Raw genomic sequence first — 13,270 nt, forward strand, 5'->3', positions numbered from 1 at the left:
AATTGGGTGTCTTATGGTTCTCCAAAGAAACAGAACCAATAGTATATATAGATACATATAAATATAGACACTGATATAGATATTTATGTAGACATATAAGAAGCAACTTATTATAGGAACTAGAGACCCAGTGTATGAAATTTGTGCATGTGGGTGGTCCCTCAGCCTGGCTTGCGCCCTCTCGCAGTCTGGGAGCCCTCAGCAGGCCTAAGCTGTCAGTCAGACATCCTTATTGCTGCCACTGAGGCGGGAGAGACTCCCGCCACAGCCGTTGCACTCGCCAGCTGTGAGTCCAGCTTCTGGCTGAGTGGCACTTCCCCTGTGGGAACACACTAACCACCAGGGGGCAGCTCCTGTGTTGAGCAGGATCAGGCTGAAACAGGCTCTCTGACATCCCCCTAGGGGTTCCGGATTGTGAGAGGGTGCAGGCCAGGCTGAGGGATCCCACAGATGCATGATCGCTGGGCCAGGGAGGGACAGCAGGAGATTGGCCAGCCGGGGAGGGACCATGGGAGGTCTCCAGGGTGTGTCCGGCCCATCTGGTCCAGTCCTGATTGGCTAGACCCCAGCAGTAAGCTAACCTACTGGTCGGAGTGTTTGCCCCCTGGTGGTCAGTGCACATCACAGCAAGTGGTTGAGCAGCCTTAACATATCATTAGCATATTATGCTTTGATTGGTTGAACAGACGACCGGACGACTGGACACTTAGTATATTAGGCTTTTATTATATAGGATTGGTTCAACCAATTATGAAGACCAAAAGTCCCATAATCTGCCATCTGCAAGCCAGAGAACCATGAAACCAACCAGTGGTGTAATTCAGTTCAAGCCCTAAGGCCTGAGAATCAGAGAGGTCAATAGTGTTAAGTCCAACTTCAAAAGCCTAAGAATCAGGGGTCAGTGGTACAAGTCTCAGTCTGAGTCCAAGGCCTAAGAAGGAGGAACACTGATGGCCAAGGGCAGGAAAAGATGGATGTCCCAGCTCAAGCACAGAGAACAAATTCACCCTTCCTCCACCTTTTTGTTCTATTTAGACCCTCAAGGGATTGGATGATGCTCACCTCACTCTCATTGGTGAGGATGATCTTCTTTACCAGCCTACTTATTCAAATGCTACTCTCTTCCAGAAACCCCTTTACAGGCACACCCAGAAACAATGTTTTACTAGCTACCAGGCATTCCTTAGCCCAGTCAAATTGACACATAAAATAAACTATCACATTGGGTAAGGGGTGCAAGGTATTTTCTGTATTAATTTTTACAACTACATACAAATTTACAATTATGTGTAAATACAAAGTTTAAAAATCTCTTGCAATTTTAGGATACCCTGGAATATATGTAGTTATAGTTATTTGGGGAGAAGAAGAGAAGTACTTTATTAAATATAATTATTGATTGTAAAACTGCATCTCAATTTCAAATCATAGAAATCAGTATCCTGCAAAGCAGACCAGGCAGCTCTAATTATTAGAAATGAAAGCCGTTGAAAGCAAAGGTCTGTACTGCCTGTGCCTTCAGCGGGTTTAAGGACATGGATTTGGTCCCAGCACAGGTCAATTAACTTGGCTTATTCATAGAGGAAAATAGTAAAGGTACACCACCCGCATGGCTCACACGGGTTAGGCGTTACTCAAACACTATCCACAAGAGACACAAATATGTGAAAGCAAACAGGCAACACAAACACACCTCTGCTAAGCACCTCTTCTCACCCTGGACAATTCCTCATTTCCTCAAGTGGGTGGCAGGAAACCTAAACCGACTTTAAAAGTTGTTAAAATCAGTAGCCAGAAACAAAGTATAAAAAGCAATTTGTTCAAAACCAAGACCCCAAACCCTTATTAAATATTTTAATATCAACCTAGCAAGAATTGTAAAGAAAAATCCTAAGCCTTAATGATACAGTAAAAGGAAGTCATGCTACATGAAGAGTCATTTCTGCTCACAACTGGAAAGACTAGACAAATGATACAGTAACACTTCCCATTCATAGATTCAATGCTATGCTAATCAACAGGGCATTAAGAGTTTTATAAATGCAAAATGCAAAATAATTGTACAATGCACTGGAAAGAAGTCTACAAATGACACTGTTCTGGGCGGAGAAAAGACATGTTGCAGGAGAACCAAGATGGCAGCGCAGGCAAACACCTATACTTGCTGCCTCCCACAACCACATCAAAATTACAACTAAAATACAGAACAACCATCATCCAGAACCGCCAGAAAGCTGGCTGAACAGAAGTCCTACAACTAGAGAAGTAAAGAAGAGAGCACACTGAAACTGGTAGAAAGTGCGGAGGTGAGGACAGGCTGGTCCAGCACCCACGTGGGCTGTTTTTTCAATCGGGAGCGAGATTCTGTCTGCGGAGGCCACCCGGAGGAGCAAGGGGTCCCAGCCTCACACCAGAAGCCCAGCCAAAGGTTCCAGAGCTAGAAAAAGAAGTCCCTATGGGCAGTAAGAAGCATGGGCTGCAAAAACCAGTGCGAATTGGGACTAAGTGACACAGAGGCTGCTGGAGACCCAGCTGCTCCTCTTAAAAGGCCAGCACACAAACTGAACTTTTAAGATCCTGCTTCCTCTGAGCTCCAGTGCTGAGCGAGGCTCTGGGGGACCCAGACACATATGAGGAGAAACTAGAATGTATGGCATCAGGGCAGGATCTCCCGGGCAGCTTTCTCCCACAGGGAGGTCCTCTCAGTGATCATTGTTCCCATACTGAGACCTTCCCAGCCACAGGGCTGATGGGCAGCCATTTCTGTTTGCTCTTCCCTGGTGATTCCCTGAGACCCCACCCCATCCAATTTACAACCCCACCTAAGCTGTGCACAGCGGCTTTTGCATATGAATGGCCTGTCCTTGTTCAGGCTAAAACCTGTCAAACAAGCTGGGCTGGGGAGCTCCAAATCTATCAATAAAAGGCCCAAGACCCGGCACCAGCACCTTGCTTCACAGCTGGGCCTCATCTGGGCACTTCCAAACCCGATACAAAGAGAAGGAATCTGCAGATCTCTCTGTAGCTCCTGTTGGGTGGCCTCAGGCAGTAGCTGACTTTATACCTCCCTGGAGACCCAAGAGCCAGTGTACCCAGTGTTCAGTGTCAGACCATACCAGATTACAACTCTACACATCCATAAGCAACACACTCAAGGGGAAGACTCAGTGAGCACCAAAGCCCCACTGAAGCAAGTCCTGCTCCATAGGGTGTCTCCTGCACAGCAGCTCTCCCATTGTAGTTGCAGCTGGTCCCCACAGCCAATTGTCCGGGAGGTCAATTCCCCCCAGTGACACCAACAGCAATCAAGGCTTAACTACAACAAGACTGTTCACACAGCCCACAAAGAGGTGCACCTAAAGTGTCCACCTCAGGTTATTGGGGAAGTTGAGTCACTGGGCCCTATAGGACACCTACTACACAAGACCACTCTATCAACTCAAGGAGGCATAGCAGCTCTACCTAATACATAGAAACAAACACAGGAAAGCAGCCAAAATGCAGAGACAAAGAAACATGTCACATATGAAAGAAATGGAAGAAAGAAAACTACTGGATATAGAGATCAAAACCATGGTTATAAGGTTACTCAAGAATCTTCTAGAAACCTCCAAGGGACTTAGTGAGACTTTCAAGGATCTTAGTGAGAATGCCAAAAAAAATGGAAAAGGACCAGTCAAAAATTAAGCATACACTGACTGAAATAAAGAATAATATACAGGGATTCAACAGTAGATTAGAGGATCCCAAGAATCAAATCAACTATTTGAAATATGAGGAAGCAAAAAACACCCAACCAGAAGAGCAAAAAGAAAAAAGAATTTTAAAAAATGAAGATAATGTAAGGAGCCTCTGGGACAACTTCAAGCGTACCAACATCTGAATTATGGGGGTGCCAGAAGAAGAGAGAGATCTGCAAGACATTGAAAACCTATTTGAAGAAATAATGACAGAAAACTTCCCCTACCTGGTGAAAGAAATAGACTTACAAGTCCAGGAAGCACAGAGGACCCCAAACAAGAGGAACCCAAAGAGGACCACACCAAGACACATCATAATTAAAATGCCAAGGGCTAAAGACAAAGAGAGAATCTTAAAAGCAGCAAGAGAAAAGCAGTTAGTTACCTACAAGGCAGTGCCCATACAACTGTCAGCTGATTTCTCAACAGAAACTACGCAGGCCAGAAGGGAGTGGCAAGAAATATTCAAAGTGATGAATAATAAGGACCAACAACCAAGATTACTCTACCAGCAAAACTATCATTTAGAATTAAAGGTCAGATAAAGATCTTCACAGACAAGAAAAAGCTAAAGGTGTTCATCACCACCAAACCAGTATTATATGAAATGCTGAAGGGTATTCTTTAAGAAGAGGAAGAAGAAAAAGAAAAAGAAAAAAATATGAACAACAAAATGGCAACAAATACACATCTATCAACAATTGAATCTAATAATCAAATGAATAAGAAATTTAATGAACAGAATAAACTGGCGAATAAAATAGAATCGGGGGTATGTAACTGGAACAGACTGACGATTCTCAGAGAGAAGGGGGTGTGGGGGTGCGGGAAGAGACTAAACAAAGATCTTATATGCATGTATGCATTACCTATGGACACAGATAATAGGGTGACCAAGGCCTGGGGCGGGGCGGGAACTGGGTGGAGGGGAGTTATAGGAGAGAAAAAGAGGGACATCTGTAATAATCTCAATGATAAAGATTTTTAAAAAAGACAATGTTGTAGAACTTCCCTTTCCCAGATTTAAAAACATTGTGATGTCACATATAGCAGCAATGATCAAAACTCTTAGGCAGTTCAACTCCTAACTGAAAGGGTTGTTCTGAGTCAGCCTGGTGAAGGAAAATGTGGGGGAAGAGGTCTGGGCAATGAGTGTCTTGGGAGGGCTTTTTTGTTTGCAAGACAGAGACTTCTTTCAAGGTAGCTCAAGTAAGAGAAGACTTACCTATAACAAGTGATTTCACCTCATCTAAGGGTGGAAGCAAGGAACAGCTGGACCTCACTGCACTAAATCTATGAACCAATGCAACTCTTTCCTCATCTCAAACATTTCCTAGTAGTCTGAGCACTAGTGAGTGACACCTCAACCCACCTCCCATTCAGTCCCAGAAGCAGTGGCAACTCTGGAAGATGTTCATACTATCTCTTCACTTTTGTTCTCCCCATCTTAGAGGTAGTAACTGGTTTTCCTAGCTTCCCTTTACTCTTTTCCAGCTTTCCAACAGCAGTATAACAAATTCCCTGAATTAAATCCCTCCTATATAACATGTCTGCAGTGGTTTCTGTTTTCCTGATGGGACACTGATTGCTACATTGCCTGCTCCAACACTGACCTTTTGTTTATTTGTTTGCTTGTTTGTTTTGTTTTGTTTGAGCCTGAGTGCACACATCACAAGCTGTTTCTCTTATGGGCAGGTATCCACCTTTGGTCCAAAAGACCATGTCCAGGGCATGGCTATTTTGAGCAGATGGTCCATCATCCCAAACTTTCTGGTGCAGCTGAGAATAGGACAGAAATTGATGGAGCAGGGGGTGAGTGGAGGGTATTGGGGGTCAGGAGAGTTGATAATTGAGGAAGGACTACAAAGAGACGTGAGCAGAGTTACCCAAACACACAAAGAGCAAAGTCTGATATCAGAAATCCAGAAAGAAATCAATGACCTGTAGTCAGTGTGGTAACCAACTGGGTCGAAAGCCAAAGGCAGGTACAGTTGCAGTCACAGGGAATAGTAGATCCCAGGACTGAGACAGACTGGGACAAGAGAAGTGCACATTTCAGAAATGCCAGGGGCAACTATGCAGACACGTGCTCACACAGAGTGCTGGGTAGTGTTTAGTCACATAAAAAGGGACTTGGAAAAAAAAGCGGGGGGGGGGGGGGACTTGGGAGAAACTGTGGTTTACCCAAATTTGCCCTTACTGTGACTTATTCCCCAACTTGCCCCTTCTTTTTCTTTTCTTAATAATTGTATTTTATTATGTGAATATTTTTGTTTTCTTTATTTTATTTGAATAGTTTCTCCCTTTGTAACACATGATATGTGTTCATTGTAATTTAATATGTATTAGAATTTATAGATAAATGAAAAGAAAAATATAAAGTTCATCTATAATCTAGCCATCCAAGGTTAACCTTCTAGATCTTTTTTATATCTCTGTATTCATATGCATATTCCTATGGTCATATGTATATATTTTAAAACCAAAATTACTTAACTTTTTAAGGGGGGAAAGTCTTATAATACTACTTTTAAAAAGTAGACTAATTAAGCAAATCAGAAATTTCAGAAATAAATTCAAATCTATAAAATAAATTAATATATAAAAAATTTGGTGAAATAAGCAATGAATAAATAAGTCCCTACTAAACAATTTAGGAGAAACTGGATATCATTTAAAAGAATGTAAATATATTACCACACTTTATACTACATGCCAAAATAGATTCAGAAGCTCAATAATTAAAGTGAAATCTATTTTAATTTGAAGATAAAATTTCAAAAATTTATCATAAAATATAGAAGACAATACAATAACAAACTTACTAACAGAAAGCAAGATATAACTTTTGGAATATTGAAGCATTTAAAGAAATCATTAATAGCAGGGTCAATGGGTTTTATGCTATAAAACACAAATTCAACTATTTAATTAAAAAGTGAATTCATTATAAAGAGCAATAGAATGAGAAACTACTGAAAATAAATGTCAAATAAGTTTATTGCCTATCATATGTAAGGGACTAATAAAAATATAAAAGATCAGTACCCTTCTATGGAGAGATAAATAACCAAAATATAAATAATAAAACATACAAAGATTAAAGAAACATTTAATTGGTACATGCACAATTGTTCAAATATTGTGAACTTTGAAAAGTTCTCTGTCGCACTAATAATTAAGGAAACTGAATTTAAACAATGATGAGGTAACAATTCACTCTACCATCAAAAGTAAAAGTGAGAAAAAGCCAATGTAAGCATAATAATGGGTAAATAGGTATTTAAACATTGGTTATAGTACTAAAAACTGGAAAAAACCTTTTTAAAAAGCAGCATGAGACTACATCTGTTAATCCCACTTTGGGGCAAAAAAAAGAGAAAATTTTTAAACTATTTCTTATATATGCACTACTTATTATTGACTAGATAAGTCAAATGCCCCAAATAGAGGGAATAAGTTATTATTAAAAAACATTGATATATTAATATGGTAAAATATTGAATTGATAACAATAAACTTATGAACAATGCATATTAATGGAAAAGAAAAAACAGAAATTAAAATAGTATCAAAACTTCTTGATATGACTATGTAAATATTATGTCTATACAACAATAAATATTTTAAAAGCAAGCAAGCAGAATTTTGTAAACTGTGCATATCTTATAATAAAGGCATTATTTGTGCTTTTTGTTTATCTGTTTTAAAATGTTTTGCTTGTTTCAACTCTAAGTTTGGCTAAATACATATAAAATCATAGTATATGCAGTTTTCAATAAAATTTTCCAGATAATCAACTATGAAATTTGGCAGGTGACATATCTTACAATTCTCTATCCTCCTCCAGTCCATCCCCATTCCAGAACTCTTAGGAATAGTGAAATTTAGAACAGAAATCCCTACCATTTAGTTTGTAGTGTATTTTGTGGTATGCTGCCCACCTAGATCTCTCCTTCAGGACTGAGGCACTCATTCTCCCACTGGCTATGGAAGTTGGCTGACAGCTCTTAGATGAGTGTCTCTCTAAGAATTGCCTTCTCTCAATTGAAGAAAGTGCCTTGCCCAAGATCATGCCCCTCTCCTTGGGGACAGCCACTTCTAACTGGCCAATAATAGAGGATAAAGGACCCAGACTCCCAGGCCTCAAAGAAGGGCACCTCTGAAGGGTCATCTGAGCCCAGAACTCTCTTTGGAAGCCTTTGTTACAACTGCATCAGTTTACTCCTCCCTCTGTCCAACCTGCCACCAAGTGAGACCAACACTGGGCCCCCGATACCCCGCCATTCTTCCAGGAGACCAACCAGCCATTTGATAGCAAGTTACATTGGATGGGGCAGTGATTAATTTTGACTGCAATAAATACATATCTTAGATGTGGAGTTTGCCTTTCCTGTCCTCAGGGCCTCAACCAGCACCACTATCTGAGGGCATATAGAGTGTTTGAGCCACCAACATGGAGTCCTGTGTAATATTTTTATTGAACCCAGGAATCCATTTCATAACAAAGTAGCTGTAATAGTGGCACATGAGCATGGGATCCAGTCTTTCTATTTCATACCACACTCACAGAAACTGCCAGCTTGACAGGTGATGAAGCTCAGTTGCATCTTTTGAAGGTGCAATTGAGCTTCCACTTTGGAGGTGGTACTATGCAATAACATCTTCCAAGTTGCAGAATACACCAGAAGTTAACAATTATTATATGAACTTGTGTTCTCAAAAGGTATAATACACGATTCTGGAATCCAACGGAAGGAAGGAAGTAGGAGTGACCCTGAGCTCTGCTTACCATCACTCACAGTGACCCACTTGTGGTATTTATGCTTCTTGTCCCAGCAACTCTGGATTCTGTGGGTTTAGAAGTGCTGGTAATTGGGTAGTTCTTTGCCCAATTTTGACAGTAAATGGAGCAGCCACAGCCTGAGAAGGGTATGGTATCAGAGGCCCACCAGATAAGCCATCTAGACAACAGAACCATGGGTGAGGGAAACAAAAATAGGTTTAAAAACAGTGAGACAATGAGTATTAGTTGCAACCCTCTAACTAGGAGCAGTACCAGGGACTGTCGTTTGTCTCACTGTTCCCCCAGGAAAAGAGACCAACCAGGATCTGAGAGGAGCTGTTCCTAGTACGTACTATAAAAAGTGACTGGATCCAGTACAAAGGGTAGGCTGTAATAGGTGCCATGGTGTGCCACTCAGATCCTCCATTCTGGATTGAGGCAATAATTCCCCCGCTGCTAGAAATATTGGCAGCTGATAGCTCTCAGGCGAGTCTCTCTTCTGATACTGTCCTCAGCTGAAGAAAGTCGCCTTGCCAGAGCTGATAGGCAGCCTACACCTAATGACTAGTCCTTGCCCAGGTATAAAGGCCCAGCCCTCTTTGCTCTCAGTCCTCTTTCCTCACAGTATTGGCCGAGAGACCTTTGCTATGACGACATTGCAGTTCAATTCCTCTTTCTATTTGATCCTACTTCCTTCACTCCTGTTCTGGTATTGAATCCCTGGGCACTCCCCAGTAAACTTCCTGCATGCAAATATCCATCTCAGTGTTGGTTTCTGTGGGACTATGACAGTTACATTAGGTTGTATTTTGTGGGTGTGTTTTTTTCCCCAAACAGAATATACTGTCTAGCACACAAGGCTTTGAAGAGGCTAAGAACCCCTGGGTCATCTATGTCTGGAAAACTCATTGACCTCACCAGTAGCATTGACACTATTTCTTCACCTTTGGAGACTTTGTTTTTTTGGGACACCACTGCATGTGCTGATACCGGAAGCAGCCAGGAGGCCCTTCAGTTCTGCTTCTGTCTGATGATCATTTCCTTTCTTCTTCAGCTCTCTAGCTGTCAGGCCCTGAGCTTTTCTATCCCATCCTTCCAGAAAGCCACTGGTCCCACTAGCTGTCACTTGCCTTCCTCCACCCAGAGTCAAATAAGTTCCAGATGCTGAGAGAGTTGTGGGAATCTCTTCAGCGTCACCGTCACCGGGAGGAGGGGAACTTAAATTCCTCTGGCTAGCAGTCACCATCTTGTTTCTCTGTTTCTTTCCTTTGCCCCCATTGCTTTTCTTTCACGATCAGAGAGTGAAGTCACTTCCTGACTCCACTGGATCTTCAAGTTCCTCTCTCCACTAGGATTTCAACACCTTTTAATACTAAATCTCTGTATTACACTTTTAATTTTATTATTGTTGTTGTTGTTGTTGTATTACACTAAAATTTCTGGATGACAAAGCTATAAATGGGAATTAAAATCCTTTCCTTCCTCCTTTCCTGACTGTCTGCCTGCCTCTCTTTCTTCCTTCCTTCCTTCCTTCTTTTCTTCAGTAAATTTCTTGTGTACCAACTCTGAGTCATCTCTTAAATGAAGCTAAGCTATACCTACCGTTATTTAAGGTTATTAAATGTGATATTAGGGACACAACCATTCCTTTTTGAAATCTCCCTAGGGGCCAAAGTTGGCAGCAGATTGCTGGTCTGGCTGAGTCTTGCAGCACATCCCACTGGAACAACAACCCAGAGCTCATGCCCTTGGATGGAGAGCATATTAACAGCATTCTCTTTGTGTAAAAAGGCCTCCAAGTTTTGTAAAGGCCCACTATATTTAGTGTAGTAAAGTGAAATGTCCCTAACCAGTAGATTTCTATCGACCAGCCAGTCTTCAAAAGCCAACTGGACAGGGCAGCTGGAAACCACAACCCACCCCCCCTCCCCAGTGTCCTTTAAGACATCGGACCCTCTTGTGCATTTCTAAATCAAGACCCACATAAAATTGGACCTTCTCCATCCTCACATTGTTGTTGACCTTAGTCCTGAAGCCTGGACACACATCTCAACCTTTCTATAACCTCCAGATAGCCTTGCTGCTCCCTCAGGGCATAGCTTGGGATCAGCAGAGGAAACTACTACTCCTCTTCAGCACATATTCTCAAAGTATAGTAATTTCACATGGAGAAATATGTAGACAAGGACGACAAAGACTGAGACTTTAATATGATTACTCTTTCAGTTGTAGAAGCCTTTCTTGGTTTTTGCTCATCTTTTGTATCTGACCATAGGCACCATTTCTCTGACTTTGACTTCAAACTCTTGTTTTGCTCCTGAATCAGGATTCAGGCTTGCTCATATTGGGACAAATCAAAGAAGGCTGAAGGAAGGAAGATAAATCATACCCCAGAACCCTGGAAAACTCTGAAATTAGAGGCACCAGATGCCCCCGAAGAAGGGAGTAAGAGGTATGGATGGAAAGAAAAGATTGTTTGAAAGTCTTTTTAATGACTAGTTAGATCCCCAGATCTTCTTCCCAACGTAGCACAGCCATGTGACTACCCTTCCACCACCCTAGACAAGGCCAGGAAGTTTATTCTCTTGAGAAGCTGCGTCAAAGGATCTGGGCTTGGTGCACCAGGCAGAGCTGAAGATAGGGAGGCGGAGAGGTTTATATGGAAGTCTCTATAAGGAATGATGAACTACCCTCACCCCCAGCTTCCAGCCCCTTTCCTTTAAAAAACTCCCAGAAGGCTAGAAGTCAGGTTTATAAACGGCCCCACAAAAGAATTTATCTGATTGACTGACCAGCTTAAGAGAATAGATTTTCAAATAATGACATTTGGAGGTCCCTATCCCCAAAAGAAATATGGCATTACTGTGAAGCACAACAGTCAATAAGCTTTGCCCATTTACAGCGGGTTCAAGAGCCTCACTCATTTTTAAAAAAAATTTTTATTGATTTCAGAGGAGGGAGAGAGAAACATCAATGATGAGAGAGGACCATTGATTGGCTGCCTCCTGCACACCCCACACTGGGGATTGAGCCCACAACCTGGGCATGTGCCCTGACAGGGAATTGAACCATGACTTCCTGGTTGATAGGTCGATGCTCAACCACTGAGCCATACCGGTCAGGCAAGCGCCTCACTCTTGAAAATGGATAGACAGCTATTTATGAAAAGTCATGAATGTGAAGTACAAACAAAAAGAGTTCACAGGGAGATGAAAATGTAGGAAATAGAAAATAAACTTCAAACACTATAATTAATATCCTAGAGAAGTAAGAGAAAAGATTGCATCCATGAAACAAGAACAGGATGCCATTTAAAAACAAAGCATAACAAAAATGACAGGAGAAAGGGGGCAATCAGAGAACCAGAAAGAACTTTAAAATTTGAAAATATAATAGAAGAAATGTAAAAATTCAACAGAAGAGTTCAAAGGCAAAGTTAAGAACATATCACAGAAGGAAAAAAAAGAAAGATAAGAAAATAAGATCAGTTTGAGTGATCCAATGACTGAATCACGAGTTCTATAAAGAGCAGAAAAAAATGGAGGGAGGGGATAACTAAAATAAGAATGTATATGATAATTTCTCAAAACTGAAGGAAATGTGTGTTCATATTGAAATGTTTTCAGCTGAGGTTCATTCTGCACACTGGATGAAAAAAGACCCTATTCTAAGGTGCATCATCATGAAATCTCAGAACATTAGGAAGAAAAGAGGACCTCAAAACCTTCCAGGGAGGAAAAAGCAAACAAACCAACCTGGAGTCCCAGAGGAGGTATTAGTGTCAAACTTCTCAGTAGCAGCATGGGAAGCTGGACGAAAAGAAGCAATGCCTTTACATTTCTGAGGGAAAATTATTTCTAACCTAGAATTCTATACCCTACCATCCAATTGCTGTTAAAAATAAAGACATTTCATTCATGCTAGGTCTCAAACGTTTTTACCTTTCACGAGCTTTTTCTCAGGATAGTATGGCAAGATAACCTCCATTAAACCAAATGAGTAAACAAAATCAAGAGGAAAATATGAAGTTTAGGAAACAGAAGATCCAACAAAAAAGAGACGCAAAAGAAATGCTCAAAATAATTTAAAAAAGGGAAGTGTCAGGATGACAGCTGGACCATGGGCCTAGCAAGCAGTTGGTGCAGACGGGAGCTGGACAATGAAAGGCTCAGGGTGGCGTCAGAAGAGATGTCTATGAGAAAACAAACAAAACGGATAGAGAGATTTATAATTCTGTCAGAGGACTTGGCTGAAATTAGTGATTGCAGTATGGAAACTGAGGTTTAAAAGAGACAATTATTAACCTAGGGGCAAACAAAATGATTATATACAATGCAAAGGGAACAGGAAGCAGCTCATTTAGGAACAATATTTCCATAGGCACAGCAATGCAAACACTGAAAACAGGTTTAACCAAAATTGTGATATCTTAAAAATGGAAGGATGGATATAGGTGAAGGGTATGTAGAGTGTTGTAAAAAAAAATGAAATCTTTTCCCCATATGAGGAAATCAAGAGGTAATACGTAAACTGAAAAGTCAAGGGGGAAAAACAAACAAAAAAAACAAGTATAAGCCCCAGAATAAACAACTAAAAGATATGAATCTATTTGGCTTTGTAGAGAAGAAATCAGAGGTGGGAGGAGTGGGCAAAGGGACTGCCATTTTGTTTTGTTGTTGATGTTAAAAGCTTTCTATTTGACTTTTTATACAAAGAGCTTGTGTATTTTTCATTTTGAAAAAAG

The 13,270-nt window shown here is 41.0% G+C and overlaps 1 long non-coding RNA gene across 1 annotated transcript in view; it reads left to right on the forward strand.

Moving 5' to 3' along the window:
* The window catches only part of LOC111826219, a 75,402-nt gene extending 63,203 nt beyond the window's left edge, over positions 1–12,199 (forward strand). The window contains exons 3-4 of the long non-coding RNA XR_002829506.1: positions 10,853–10,978; positions 12,153–12,199. This is a non-coding gene — a long non-coding RNA (uncharacterized LOC111826219). The remainder of the gene's footprint in view (positions 1–10,852; positions 10,979–12,152) is intronic.
* The last annotated feature ends 1,071 nt before the right edge of the window (positions 12,200–13,270 follow it).

The sequence above is a fragment of the Myotis lucifugus genome, unplaced genomic scaffold (assembly GCF_000147115.1).
Source record: "Myotis lucifugus unplaced genomic scaffold, Myoluc2.0 scaffold_61, whole genome shotgun sequence".
Lineage (NCBI taxonomy): Eukaryota > Metazoa > Chordata > Mammalia > Chiroptera > Vespertilionidae > Myotis > Myotis lucifugus.